This window comes from Dermochelys coriacea, chromosome 14 (assembly GCF_009764565.3).
Source record: "Dermochelys coriacea isolate rDerCor1 chromosome 14, rDerCor1.pri.v4, whole genome shotgun sequence".
NCBI classification, from domain to species: domain Eukaryota; kingdom Metazoa; phylum Chordata; order Testudines; family Dermochelyidae; genus Dermochelys; species Dermochelys coriacea.
The window spans coordinates 13,190,485-13,204,501 of NC_050081.1; the positions used below are offsets into that span (position 1 = coordinate 13,190,485).

The 14,017-nt window shown below is 43.5% G+C and overlaps 1 long non-coding RNA gene across 1 annotated transcript in view; it reads left to right on the plus strand.

Annotated features, from left to right (window-relative positions):
- LOC119843112 overlaps nucleotides 1–14,017 on the plus strand; it is a 62,319-nt gene that overhangs the window by 3,619 nt on the left and 44,683 nt on the right. The window lies entirely within an intron of this gene.

The following is a 14,017-nucleotide window of genomic DNA, read 5'->3' on the forward strand; positions in this document are numbered from 1 at the left end:
ATAAATGATGAAAACCCCTGAGACGTAGAAGAGGAGACTTGAACGTCACATACAAAACGGTTAGAGTAGGGGATGACTCAGCTTGCAAATAATACTTGGTCTGTGTGGGTGCCAACCAGCAGAAATCTCTTGTGCATTTTGAAGAGACGCTTATCTTGAATTTCCCAATTAAAAGGGGAATGCTACAGTTCTAGGCACCAGAGAACTTTGACCGGAAACCTGTAAGTTCATATGGCCTCAGAGTCCTAGTCCTGGCCCATGCCCCCATTGTGCTAGGTGCTGTACAAACAGACCAACTAGATGGTCCCTGCCCCAAGGGGCTTACAATCTAAGTAAGAGACAACAGAGGGATGTAAATGGATAGCGGAGTACAAATGAACAATGAGACAATATTGGTCAGCATGATGGGGGGGAGGGAGGGGTGTGTGTGTGTGTGTGTGTGTGTGAGAGAGAGAGAGAGAGAGAGAGAGAGAGAGAGCAAACACACACACACACTATGGTATCCTTCATGACACAGGTGCTGGGACTAGGGGTGCAGGATGTGCTGCTGCACCCCCTCGTTGGAAGTGGTTTCCATCATATACAGGGTTTACAGTTTGGTTCAATGGCTCTCTGCACCCCTGCTTTATGAAGAAAGATTTTGTTTTTGGTTTTAAAGAGGTTTCATTTCAACTGTAGCACAAATCCAGAGTTCATGGGATGGTTGTTGTTTTGTTTTAAATTCTTATGTCAGTGGCTGTACTTCTACTCTTACTATTTCTGTCAGGATGGTGTAGGTGCCATCAGTGCTGTAAAGCTGGTGAACTATTACGCAATTGTATGGCACACAAGATCAGCATAAATCTCTGGCTGTGAAAGTGCAGATGGGTACTGTGAACGGTGGTTGGGTGAACTTCTGCTCTGGGCTCATGAAAAGGGAACACCACTAACTCTTCATTAAGGATTCCATTCAATCAGGAGACTTACAGGATTTAGGTTGTAAAAGCTTAGTTTAAATTAAAGTTCCTTGGGACTGTGACCTGTCGCTTGCAGTTTGAACACCTTGCCCAGTTCTGCCACTATGCAAATAATTGAAGCAATAAGAAACACAACCATAGTATGACTATGCTATGCATGTTGGTGGAAACATAATAATGAATGGTGAAGCTAAGAATTTAAAATTAAACTTCTGATCTAGGTGGAGACACTGAAAATAGTCTACGCTACAATATGGTTTTGCGGTAAAGCTCCAGGGCTAGACCATCCTGTCATTTAGATATAAATTGGGAGTAGCCCAGTAGCAGTCAGTGGGGTTACCCCAATGTAAAACTTGTGCAAGGAGAACCAGGCCCAAAGAATTCCAACTCCTCCCATTTATTCTGTCCTACTGGTCCCTATTTCTGTGAACTTTGCACGTGTCATCTCTCCAAACTATTTGCTGATTTGCAAAGTGGCAAGCAGCGGGCTATTTGCTGGTGATTTCAGCTCTGTTTCTGATGGCAAGAATGGCACAGGCCAAAAATGAAGAGTCCAGCACCACTTTACAAGAACCAAATGCACATTTATTGGGTAATTTTCCAAGCAAACTTCTAAAACATCCGATTCTACCAGCTCCATCAGTAAGTGGTGAGTATCAAAGTGCATTAATACTGGGCAGAGGTCGGGTGACCAGACAGCAAATGTGAAAAATGGGACAGGGGGGTGGGGGGTAATAAGAGCCTATATAAGAAAAAGACCCAAAAATCAAGACTGTCCCTATAAAATCAGGACATCTGGTCACCCTAGGGAGGTGCCAGCCTAGCTGATAACTAGGATTGGTGGGCAGAGCCCACCAATGCAACCAAAGGTCTGTCCCTTCAAGTAAGGGGGGGGAGGGGGACAGAACTCCGAACTGATGGCCCTGGAGACCAAGCTCCTACATGCCATGTCACATTCTTGGCCTCTGAGTTTGCCAACAGAGCTGGCAGTTACTGTCAAATGTAGCAGTGGAACTAGGTTGAGACCTCCCAAAATCACTTCACATAGGCCACCAGACATCAGACAGTAGCAGCTATGGATCATGTATTGACTTGGGCAGGATTTCATCTGGAGACAGACTATAACCCAATACTAGTCCCCTGACCCATCTCATCCATCCCTTTTACATCTTGGTTATTAGATTTCTGGGCAAAATAGTGCGTCTCTCAGAGCAAGTCAGTGGGGCTGCAGCCCAACTGCTCCAAGTATGGGAATTACAATTACCTAGGACTTCTCTTTTGCACAGTTTTGCTGCTGCCAGAAAGAAGATTTAGTCCTAGGCTGTGCAAACAGAGCAGTCACATGGTGTCATTTTGCCCTGGATGCCCCTCTGCATGTTACGTGCTAGGACTGGGAATGGTAGTAACAGAGTTTACCTTCAGGAGGAAGGTGATAGGAGCCATCTGGAAAAGAGGGGGGCAATTGTTGCTCCCCCATACGGGATTCCCTCAATATCTTCTAAATACATCTGATGCCTGGTCTACAAGCCACCGCTCCTGAGTATACAGTTTCAGAGTAGCAGCCGTGTTAGTCTGTATACTCAAAAAGAAAAGGAGTACTTGTGGCACCTTAGAGACTAACAAATTTATTAGAGCATAAGCTTTCGTGAGCTACAGCTCACTTCATCGGATGCATCCGATGAAGTGAGCTGTAGCTCACAAAAGCTTATGCTCTAATAAATTTGTTAGTCTCTAAGGTGCCACAAGTACTCCTTTTCTTTTTGAGTATACAGTGTAACTCTGCTAAAGGATTTTGATCAAGAGGAAAAAAAATAAACCTTTGTTCATATAAATAACACAGATGGGTCTCACCCAAACCCCATATCTGGCCACCACTGGACTGATCCCCAAAGCTTAATGTTGTGTGGGCCCCACACTCCTGATTTTAAGGAAAAAAGCCAAGTGTCTGCTGTGCGGTCAGCAATATTACACGAGTGGGTGTCTAAGTGGTGAGCAGTAAGCAGCTAATTTTAGACATGTTGCCTCCATGTGTTATGCCTCAAAGACAACATAAGGGGTTTTGTTCTTTGTTTCCTAACACAGACACAGCTCAGTAGGGGATGAAGGGGATTACGGACGATTGGCATTCGGATTGAAGTTCTGTTAATCATAACCCCATAAAAAAAATAAAATTGCTGCAACTCCACTTCTTCTGTTTCTATATTACGCTCGAATCAGATGGAGTTAGTAGCCTCTGTGGTTGATATTAGAACAATGAGCTTTGCATCCTGCACTGACCACTGGCAATAACTTTGCTATAAAACACTAGGGCAGAGGGTAAAAACTCTGTAATTGGGAATGGGGGCAGGGAAATAGTTTTGCTACCTCCAGGGTGAGGCACTCTGTCAAAGTGCCCTGCTCTCTGCTAGAATAACAAGTCAGATGATTGGCTTTTGCAAGCAGCATTGAAGGCTAGCTGCTTCTCAGCCAAATCGCTGAACTTTTCAAGGTGCTTAAAAGGTCAGTTCACCATGGCAACTTTGATCTGTAACAAAGCCAGAAACATACATTGACTTTGGCTAAAGTAATGGTTTAACCTCTGCAGTGTGCTGGCTGGGAATAGAGAGCCTGCCATTTCATCTGCTATCCATATGAGTTTTGGTTCAAATGCCTGGTAATGGAAGTCCCATATTGAATTCCTTCAAAGAAACTGACAGGTTTCAGAGTAGCAGCCGTGTTAGTCTGTATTCGCAAAAAGAAAAGGAGTACTTGTGGCACCTTAGAAACTAACAAATTTATTAGAGCATAAGCTTTCGTGAGCTGCATCCGATGAAGTGAGCTGTAGCTCATGAAAGCTTATGCTCTAATAAATTTGTTAGTCTCTAAGGTGCCACAAGTACTCCTTTTCTTTTTTCAAAGAAACTGTAACTTTTTTCAGGAGGAAGCTAGACACCTGCTGTTATGCAGATATGGAAGGGAGGCACAGCCAGTCAGCCCTGTTGCTTTGTAATACGCTCACCCATTTTGTTGCTCAGACAAATGACTTTTATGTAGTGAAGAGCCCACAAAGTGCTCACTAGAATTTTCCTAGCAGAGTGCTTCACTTTCATTAACAAGACTACTTCCATTGGTGGTGGTAGGGAGTTGTAACCAGGCCACAGACACCACTTTCCTAGCAGCTTTTCAACACTGCTCAGGTCCCAGACAAAGGCCTCATTTCTTTTAGGAATTTGTTCAGTAACCAATGACCAGACTTCAATGTACCTACACAAGAACAGCCCTCAACTATAGGCAAGGAAAGCCATGATTTGAACCAGTAGAGTTTTCCCCAGTTTTAAGCAGAAGTAAATGTTATCTAGATTGTGATCTCCTGGGCCAAGGACTGTCCTTTCATTATCTGTGTATAGTGCCTAGCACAGTGGGGTCCCAATTCCAGATTGGGACTGATCAAACATAGCTGTGTAAGTGCACATATTGCTACAACATTGCAGGAGGGTGACAATGTGCCTTCACCCTACCTACCTGGCACGTGTTCTCACCCGACTCTCTCACCCCTAGAAAGGCCCTGTCCACACTGGGTGTCTTTGCATTACCTTGCACTACTTGCACTAAATAAGTTAGCTGGTAATTTACAGGGCTGAAACACTCTGCTGCAATAGGTTTACATTACGCATTTGCACCAATACAAACACATGGGTGTAGCTACACTTTTGCAAACTTCCAAAGTCTCCAACCCTAAAGTCTTAGCGTGAAGGGCCTAAACCCATAAGCAGCAAATACTGAGTTCACGCAGCTCTAGCCAATAAAAGAATCCAGAAGCAACTTGTCATGGCTGTCTTTGTAGTATTTCCTTTAAAGAGGAGATCAGGGCATGTCCTTGCTAGTTATCCAGCTCAAAAATGACACAAAGGATTTTAAAATGTTGAAACGGGCAGCAAGGAAGAAATTTATGGGGAAGAAAGAGATTTTAATAAGCCTCAGCTTGAGCTGGGAGTAATATTTCAGCCTCACAGTGACACTTCCATGTAGAAAGTGTTCTAGTTTTGTGACTTTTTTTAAGCACTGCAAGGTGTGATCTCAAATGAGATAAAGGAAAAAGGGAATTAAATCTGAATAGCTCATAAAAGAATATCTCCAGCCCTGAGAAGAAGTCCTATGGTATTGCTTAGCTTATATTGCTGATGTAACAGTATTTCACTTCCAAGCAGCTACTCATGATTAAAACAGACTTGCTTGGTCTCTGTGCCAAAGTGGCTGGGCTTTCAGATGAGAAGCAGGAACGAACTTTTTACTGCTTGCACAGAATGTTGCTTTAGGCTGGTATGTAGGTGTCATAAATTATAGATCTACAGTCAGGCTGAGCTCAAAAAGGAAAATTCAGAGATAAAAAGCTAATCAAAATAATTACTACACACACTGTGCATAAATCAACCATTTTGGGTTTTTTTTTTTAAAAGGTGCTGTTCTTCAGCCTAAGCTTTTCAGCTGTTCCATAATTTCTGCCTCTATGAATGCTAAGTTTATTTACCTTCAGGGCACTGCCCTGCCTTTCTATGGGTTTGCCTTTCTACGGGAGATGCCCCAGTGCTGAGGGAGGAGAGTTATTTATTTTTATTGTGAGACTTTGTGGTTGCTGCAAGTTCCTTTCTCTTTATAGTGATTGTGTTTTTAAAATAACCCTCGGGGTGCCACATGCACATGAGAGAGGCATCTCTTTACCATACTTTTAAATCCAAATAAATAAAGTTGGTTAATAAATTATCTATCCAATGAATTTTAACTTTTTTTCCCAGCCATGGATCATATGAGAAGATAGCAACTTTCTCAAATTCATTGGCTTGAAGTTATTTGCCACGTAATTTTGTGTAACTAGATCTTGGTCAGCTGCTCATTCAAGAAGCAGTTTCTGATTATTCAAAGTCTGAGCTATTTTGTCCAGGGTACAGAGCTCACATGTCTTATTTCTGTTCCCCAGCTGGATGAGTGTATGTATTAGAATCCGGGCTTCAGTGCAAATGCTTACAGGTACCCATTCAATATCTACTTTCTGCCAAAATTCTGCAATCTTCATTGCATGCCAAAAACCAGCTCAAGTCCTGCTATGGGACCAAGTGGTACTAAGCAGGCGCCAGTCCTACACAGGTATGTATTTCACCCACAATATTTGCTATTTCCATATTCATGGGTTGGTGTGGGGTTTTTGGGGGGGGTGTTTTGTTCTTTGCAATAGTCATATACCTCTAACTAATGCTTTGCAGTTGTATAGAGTCTTCTAGAGGACTTCAAAGCACTTTACAAAGGTAGGCAAGTATTGCCCATAGATAGGGGAAGGGAGTGACACTGAGGCTCAAAGCTGAAAGTTTTTTTTGTTTTGTTTTGTTTTTTAAATATATATAGTGTTGACTTTACACCTTGTGTTCCATTCTTTGGTAAGTATGGCTATCACCTTAGCGCCATGTAGCCCAGGATTTCAGAATGTTACTTAAGAGCTGCAAAGGAGAGATCAAAAAGACTGGAATTCTTTGCTTAGAAAAGAGACAACAAAGGGGGAAGAGGATAGTCTATAAAATCATGAATGGTGTGGAAACAGTGAATAAGGAAATGTTGTTTATCCCTTCACATAACACAAGAACCAGTGGTCACCTGATGAAATTAATAGGAGCAGGTTTAAAATCAACATAAGTCACTCTGTGGAACTCATTGCCAGGGGATGTTGTGAACGCAAAAGTATAACTGGGTTCAAAAAAAAGAATCTGAAGTTCATGAAGGATAGGTTCATCAATAGCTGTTAGCCAAGATGGTCAGGGATGCAACCCCCTGCTCCAGGTATTATTAAACCTCTGACTGCCAGAGCTGGGAGAGGACAACAGGGGCTGGATCATTGCCCTGTTCTGTTCATTCCCTCTGAAGCAGCTAGCACTAGCTTCTGTTGGAAGACAGGATACTGGGCTAAAGGGATCATTGCTCTGACCCACTCTGCAGCATTCCGTCAGGTCTGTAGGCATTGAGATCAGTGATCTCTCGCTCACAGATCTTGACTATGCTGATGGTGTTGCTCTTTTAGTACAGAGCCCCGACAGGTTTCATGAGGCACTCCAGCATATGGAGGAGGAGTCGGCTAAGATTGGTCTCCGTGTTTCATGGTCTAAGGCAAAACTGCAAAGTCTAGGACAGTCTGTTGATGGGCACTTACATTCAAAATGCATCACCCCAGAGGGAGGTTGTGGAAATTGCTGTCTTTCTTTCTGCTAAAGGAATTAGTTGTCCTCCTTCCTTCAAGAGGATCACTTTAAGCTTTCTGCACCACTAACTTTCTCAAGTTCTCTACTTCGGGCCTTTGTGCTATATCTGGCCAACAGGACGCAAAGGTGCAGATCTGTTACCTACTGATCATATATCCATCATGATGGCACTCTGCCTTGTGTATCAAATTTATCTTGATCTGATCTAATCTAAAGTTTGGTGTTCAAATCTCCCTAGCTCCCCTAAGCTTCTTTGAAAAATCCTATCCAAAGCAGTAATGAATTGAGGACCAGTCTACCCCTCTCCTGTATGTGGTTAGGACAGGGTTGCCTCCAGTCCCAGATTCTGTGGGACTGCCCTGAAATGGATGGGACAATTACACTTTCAGAGCATTCACATGCAACTAGAAACACTTGTGAGTGAAAGAGAATCACACCATAACAGATTGTCCCAGGGGGTGAGGTGATGTGCTACCAACAGAGAATAGATGAGTAGGCAATTGAGCAATGCTGGATTGATCTGCCCTATATAAACCAAGATGTGCATGTGTAGTGTCCATCAGTTCTCCCAATTACTTAGGAAGGATCTGATCAAGGAAGCTAATTCCATGAAGCGCTCTTACGCAGAGTCTCAAAGTGTATGTGAGCTCTTAAAGAGCCAGAGAAGGGGCACCAGTGGAGGTTTGAACCCAACCATCCCCCTATTGAACCCTTCAGGAAAATCTGTTTCAAGTTCACATTGAAGGCTTGCAGGAATATTGAGATAAATAGTTCATCCCATCTCTAACTTTAACAAGTCTATATTTACAATAAACTGAGTGGATAAGGATTTATTTTCCCCCCAGCATATCCAATTTTTTTCCCCCTGAAGCTCAAAGCGTTGAATCTCTCTGGCTGTAACTGCCCCTTGGAAAGCAAGTCTATGTTCCCTCCCACAACAAGGTCTTTGAAATAACTAAATGATTAACACTGTTGCATTTTTAACATAGCCTATATAAAAAGAATGCTATAATATAGGCTTAGAGGGGTTACTTGAAAAGGAACTTCATCCAAGGCCAATAATAAATAAAGTTACATAACCTAGTAGGTCATAGCTCAAACTAAGCCTTTTATGGGCCATAAATCCACACTTATTTCCTGGATTTTATAGCTTCTGTTAAAAAAAGATACTATGTGACTGGAATAAGCCTCAAAGTCTGTACTCTTGTTTATAGATACAAATTCCATTCTAAAAAAAACTCAGTTGTCCACTCAGTCTACTAACATATAAATATGTATAATGGGTTTTCCCCATAAGCAGGCACTTCCTGTAAACTGAGAGATATCAATAGCAAAGGATTGGAAGCAAAGAAGGTAAACAAAGAAGAGGTATATGTTATAAACAATGGCTTTTGCTGTTACAGATGCTAGGGAGTCAAATGAAAATTAGTCAAAATTTGAACAGGGAAATCTGTTGGTTTTGGGTGAGGGGGAGTGGGAGATCTGACTAGAAACCCGGGATAGTTGCTTCCAGTTGAGACCACCTACATTGCAGTTCTCAAAGTATCCCACAGGGGGTTCCAACACATGCATAACTTCTAGATAGAAGCTTTTCAACCTTGTGCTGAAGGGCAGCAGATGTGCTCCCACGAAAGTGACCCAAGGTCAGTAGACATCTCTGGACTTTTGAGCCTCAATCCTGAAAAGACTTGAGCACACACTTAAAGTTTAAGCACTTGACTTCAGTGGGACTCTTTGTGGTTAAAGTTAAGTGTGTGCTTTAAGTGTTTGCAGGATCAGGCATAATTCTCCAAGCTTCAGCACAGGGACACATGAGAGAAAAGGGGAGGTAAGGTTTGATCTAAGAATACAATTTGTTGGCTGATTCAGAGTAGCATTGGCGTCAATCTTGGAAGTGGGGATTTCTCTCTCATCTAGACAGGAGGATGAGTACAGCAATGGCAATTTTAAACCTAAAAACTTTTTTTTGGGGGGGACAGGGGGGAAGGGACCTTGTGATCATCTAGTCTGATCACCTACAGGTGATAGGACTTCCCCAGATTGATTCCTAGAGCAGATATAATCATGTATACCTGTTGTGAAATGTGGTGAAGCGGTGTTCCTTCCCAAAGGGACTTATAGAGGGAGAAATACTGAGACATACACTTATTCATTGTGAAGTGCTGTGGTTCAGTGACAGGCAAGCCATTGGAATAACCAATGCTACCTTCCATAATCTCAACCACATGTCCAACTTGAGCCATGTCAAGCTTCTTAACAGGTCATATGGAGGAGTTATTCTTCTCCAAAATGCTAATGAAGAGCATTTGCTGAGATAGGAGGTGTGTTACTTTCACTTATCAGGGGAATAGCCATAAATAGGGCAGGTTAGTCCAGCCTAATCACTCTCTATAAGAGGTAAATATGCATTAACATAGCTGACTGAATGTGCTAAAAACTAAGCCTTTCAAAATTAATGAATGATTTTGGGGTATCCAAATTAAAACATCTTAAAGGAGATCTGACTCTTAGAAGGTGCTAAGATCTTGCCCATTTGGGGAAAAACAGGTCCTCTAAGGTGTCAAGCTGGCACCCAAAATCACGAGTCACTCTTGAAAATCTTGGCCTAAATTAATTTTTAGCCTAGTTTACTATTGCTTCTAGAGAGCTGCCATCATCTGGTAGCACTGTATTATGGACAAAAGGTGCTGAGACCAACCGTCTTTCAATAAAAAGCAAAACTCTAAAGTTCTCAAATTAGCAGCTGAAATACAGAGGTGACCTTTTATTTTCTGGAATTGAGAGTACATCTGGACAGTAACTTGGCAAAAGTCAGTACATAAATATTAGAATACCTATTTTGTTCCTGGTCAGCCAAACCTGCTCTCAGAGATATGATTAGGCCAAAACTGTTCAAAGGTAGGCGCCTAAAGGTATGACCTAAAGAGTGAGATGTTTTCTAGAGGTACTGAACTCTAGCTCAGCGGATTGTCCTAGGTCTTGTACAACACCAAGTAAACAGATAGTTCCTGCCTTGGTCTCCCAATCTACCTTAATTCACAAAATATGTATTGGAAAACTCCCTGTCAAAATGGACTACTAACATTTGCTAAAACAAAATTTAAGCTTTTAAAACTTCTTTTGACAACTTTGTCTTTTTGTTCTTGTGTGCCAAGGAATAAAATATAAAACCCAGCATAGCATTCATGACCTATTGGATAGACTATTCCAGTGGTTCTAAACCAGGGGTACAGGTTCCCCTGGGGGCAGTGGTGAGCTGGAGCCGGTTCTCACCGGTTTGCGTGAACTGGTTGTTAAATTTTGAACCACTTTTAGAACCGGTTGTTTACCTGCTTCCCTGTAGGGGGCACTGAGACTTTGATGGGCTCCGGCTGGGAAGTGATGTAATTCCTCCTCCGGGGGACCGCCGGGGGTGCTGCGCTGCGGGAGCCATGTGGGCTGCTGCCTGGCCCTGGGCACGAGCCCTGTTGCTGCTGCTCCCCTGGCCCTGGGGCTCCCACTGCTGCCTGGTGGGTCCCCGGCTGCTCTGCTGGGCCGGGGCTGCGTTCCGCTGCTCTCCCCGCGAGCGCCCCCTGCCCTGCCCGCAGCCAGCCCCTGCCGCGAGCGCCCCCTGCCCTGCCCGCAGCCAGCCCCTGCTGCACACACCCCCTGCCCTGTCTCCAGCCCGCCGTGCACCCCCTGCCGCACTCCCTGCCCTGCCGCACGCACCCCCTGACCCTTGCCTCCAGCCAGCCCCACACCCCCTGATCCTTGCCTCCAGCCAGCCCCGCACCCCCTGCCTTGCCTGCAGCTAGCCCTGCACCCCCTGCCTCCAGCTAGCCCTACCCCATGTCCCTGTCTGCAGCTGGCCCCACGTCCACTGGTGCCCTGCAGTTCCCAGGGCAGTAACCCTGCACACCTGCTTCAATGAGGGGGGCAGGGAGCTGCTGAGACCCACACAGGTGCACACCCTAGGGTGACCAGACAGCAAGTGTGAAAAATCTGGATAGGGGTTGGGGGGTAATAGGAGCCTATATAAGAAAAAGACCCCAAAATCGGGATTGTCCCTATAAAATCGGGACATCTGGTCACCCTAGCATACCCCCAGGGAGTGGCAGGGACCCACACATGTGAAACGGAGCTCATCTTTAGTTTAGGCCCATCTTTTTAAAAAAAGAACTTTAGGCAGAGTTAACATACATCTGTATTTTCCCGGACAGGTAAGGCTTTTTGGTTCTTAAATCGCTGTCTGGGAGGGTGATTCCTCCTGGGAAAATACAGACATATGGTAACCCTGTTGGTACAAAAAATACATACTGGGGCACATCCCTTAAATCAGAACTTTTTATAGGGAACCGGTTGTTAAGATTTTGGCAGCTCATCACTGTCTGGGGAGCTGTGAGCAGGTCTCGGGTGGTTGCCAAGCCAGGCCAGTATTAGACTCGCTAGGGCCCAGGGCAGAAAGCCAAAGCCCCACTGTATGAGGTTGAAGCCTGGGGCCCTAAGCCCCGCAATCTGGGGCTGAAGCTGAAGCCTGATCAATATAGCTTTGAGGGGGCTCCTGTGGCATGGTGCCCTGGGCAATTGCCCAGCTTGCTACCCCCTAATACCGGCCCTGGATTTTATATGCAGAAAATCAGTTGTGACACAGGTGGGCCGGGGAGTTTTTATAGCATGTTGGGGAAGCCACAGAAAGAAGAAGGTTGAGAACCCCTGGACTATTCCGCTGCACAAGGAAAGTAGAAGAAATAAGTTGCATTATATAGGTCCCAACAGAAACTTGATACGGACTAGAAAATCTACTAGTGCTCTTCCATCTTCACTACCAATGCAGAGTGCTGCTTTCTTAAAGCACAGTTACTATTTTGTTCACTCTAATGTTGCAAGTCCCCATTCACGGGTCTTTTGTCACTTCCCTAGGGATACTATTCCACAGTTTAATAGATTTCCCCAATAGTCAGCTAATTAATTTAAATGAGCATGAGCTGTCATTAGAGAACATACTCCAGGTATTTACACCTAAACTCTTGGCTCAGGAGTATAGTCTTTTTAAAACAATCACTGAGAGTGAAGAAACAAAAATAATTTCTATAAGTTAAAGCCTGATACACTGAAGTTGATCAAACAAAAGGTGCCACAAGTACTCCTTTTCTTTTTGCGAATACAGAATAACACGGCTGCTACTCTGAAACCTGAAGTTGATCAATAGCTGTGTCCACTGCTTAGTTTAAATAACATTTCCATGAGATGCCCTTTAGAGGGAGCTCTAACATCTCTGTCCCAGGTCAACCTTTATTGGACACCACTTAAATAAGCAGGAGTGAGTACTTGTCATTTACCTTCTGGTTCTAAATGCTTTCCCCGAAATCAAATGCTTGCTTTCTTACTGGATGTGTTCTGTTTAGCTTTCCCCTTTATTAAAAATTACCACTATACAAAACACATGTGCTTCGATCAAGAAATGGCTAACACATCTCAAAGTAGGGTCAATGGGGAATTATCATTGTAAGAGGGTATTTCTAGAGGTGTTCCGCAGTATTTGTACTAGGCTGAATGCTATTCAATGTTTTCTTTAATTATCTGAAAAAACACTGCTGATAAAAATCTGTGGATGACACACAGACTGACAGAGTGGTAAATAATGACAGGGCAGTCATATAGAGTGATCTGTATCATTTTGTAAGCTGGGCCCATTCAAACAAAATGTGGTGGTGGTTTTGTTTTTGTTTTTGTTTTTTTTTTTTAAATACAGTCAAGTGTAAAGTCACATATCTAGGAATAAGGAACACAGGGCATTCCTACAGAATGTGGTACTCTTTCCTGGAAAGCAGTGACTCTGAAAAGGATTTAAGAGTCAAAGTGGACAAGCAATTGAGCATGATGAGCTCACAGTAAGATTTTTGTGGCAAAATGGGCTATGTGATCCTTGGATGTAAAAACGGGAATAGTGAGCAGGAGTAAGGAGGTGGGGTTGTGGTGGTTGGTGTTTGTTTTAACTATTGGAACAAACTACCAAAGGAGGTGGTGGATTTTCCATTTTTTGATGTCTTCAAGTCATGACTGGGTGCCTTTCTGGAAGCTATGCTTTAGCCAAACAAGTTATGATTTAGCCAAACATGTTATTGGGCTGCTCAATACAAGAATAACTGGGTGAAATGTAATGGCCTGTGTTAAACAGGAAGTCAGACTTGATGATCTAATAGTCCCTTCTAGTCTAAAACTCTATGAATTTTCTGCAAGTCTGTATGAAGAAAGCGGACACAATTTCATTGAGTAAGGTTATCACAAGCTTAAAATTTAAGACACAATTGTGGGTTGCCGCTTTACGTTATGTAGATTGCCACGCAGCATATGATTTATATTCTATTGTGAATAACTTGGATCTCCTAGATCTACACTAGACTCAGACTGTGTAATTTTTACTCCCATTACTTTGGCCAATTGAGATTCAAGAACACTCATAGTCATGGCTCCTTGCAAACTTAGAATTTGGTCTAACATGCCCCCTCCAATTTGTCTTCCCCCTTCCACCCAGTGACAATGGCCAACTCCTGCATCATTAGTGGACTCCACTGAGCAAGTTCAAGACTGTCCCTCTGTGATGCAGACAGGGATGCTGCAGAGAAGCAGTAAAGAGGCTTTTCTGGTAAGAGGCTGTATGGGTTAACTTTCTTTTTTTTAAAGACTGATCTCAGTTTTACATCTAGGTAACACATTGATTTTTAGTGGAATTCCTGATTCCCACTAGTGTAAGTGGAAGGAGAATCAGGTCCTCTCTCTTTGAGAGTTGTAAACATTTTACTCAGCTGAACAGTGCCAAATCCAACCTGCCTCCCCGGCTTTGGAGCCTGAGCTTCATCA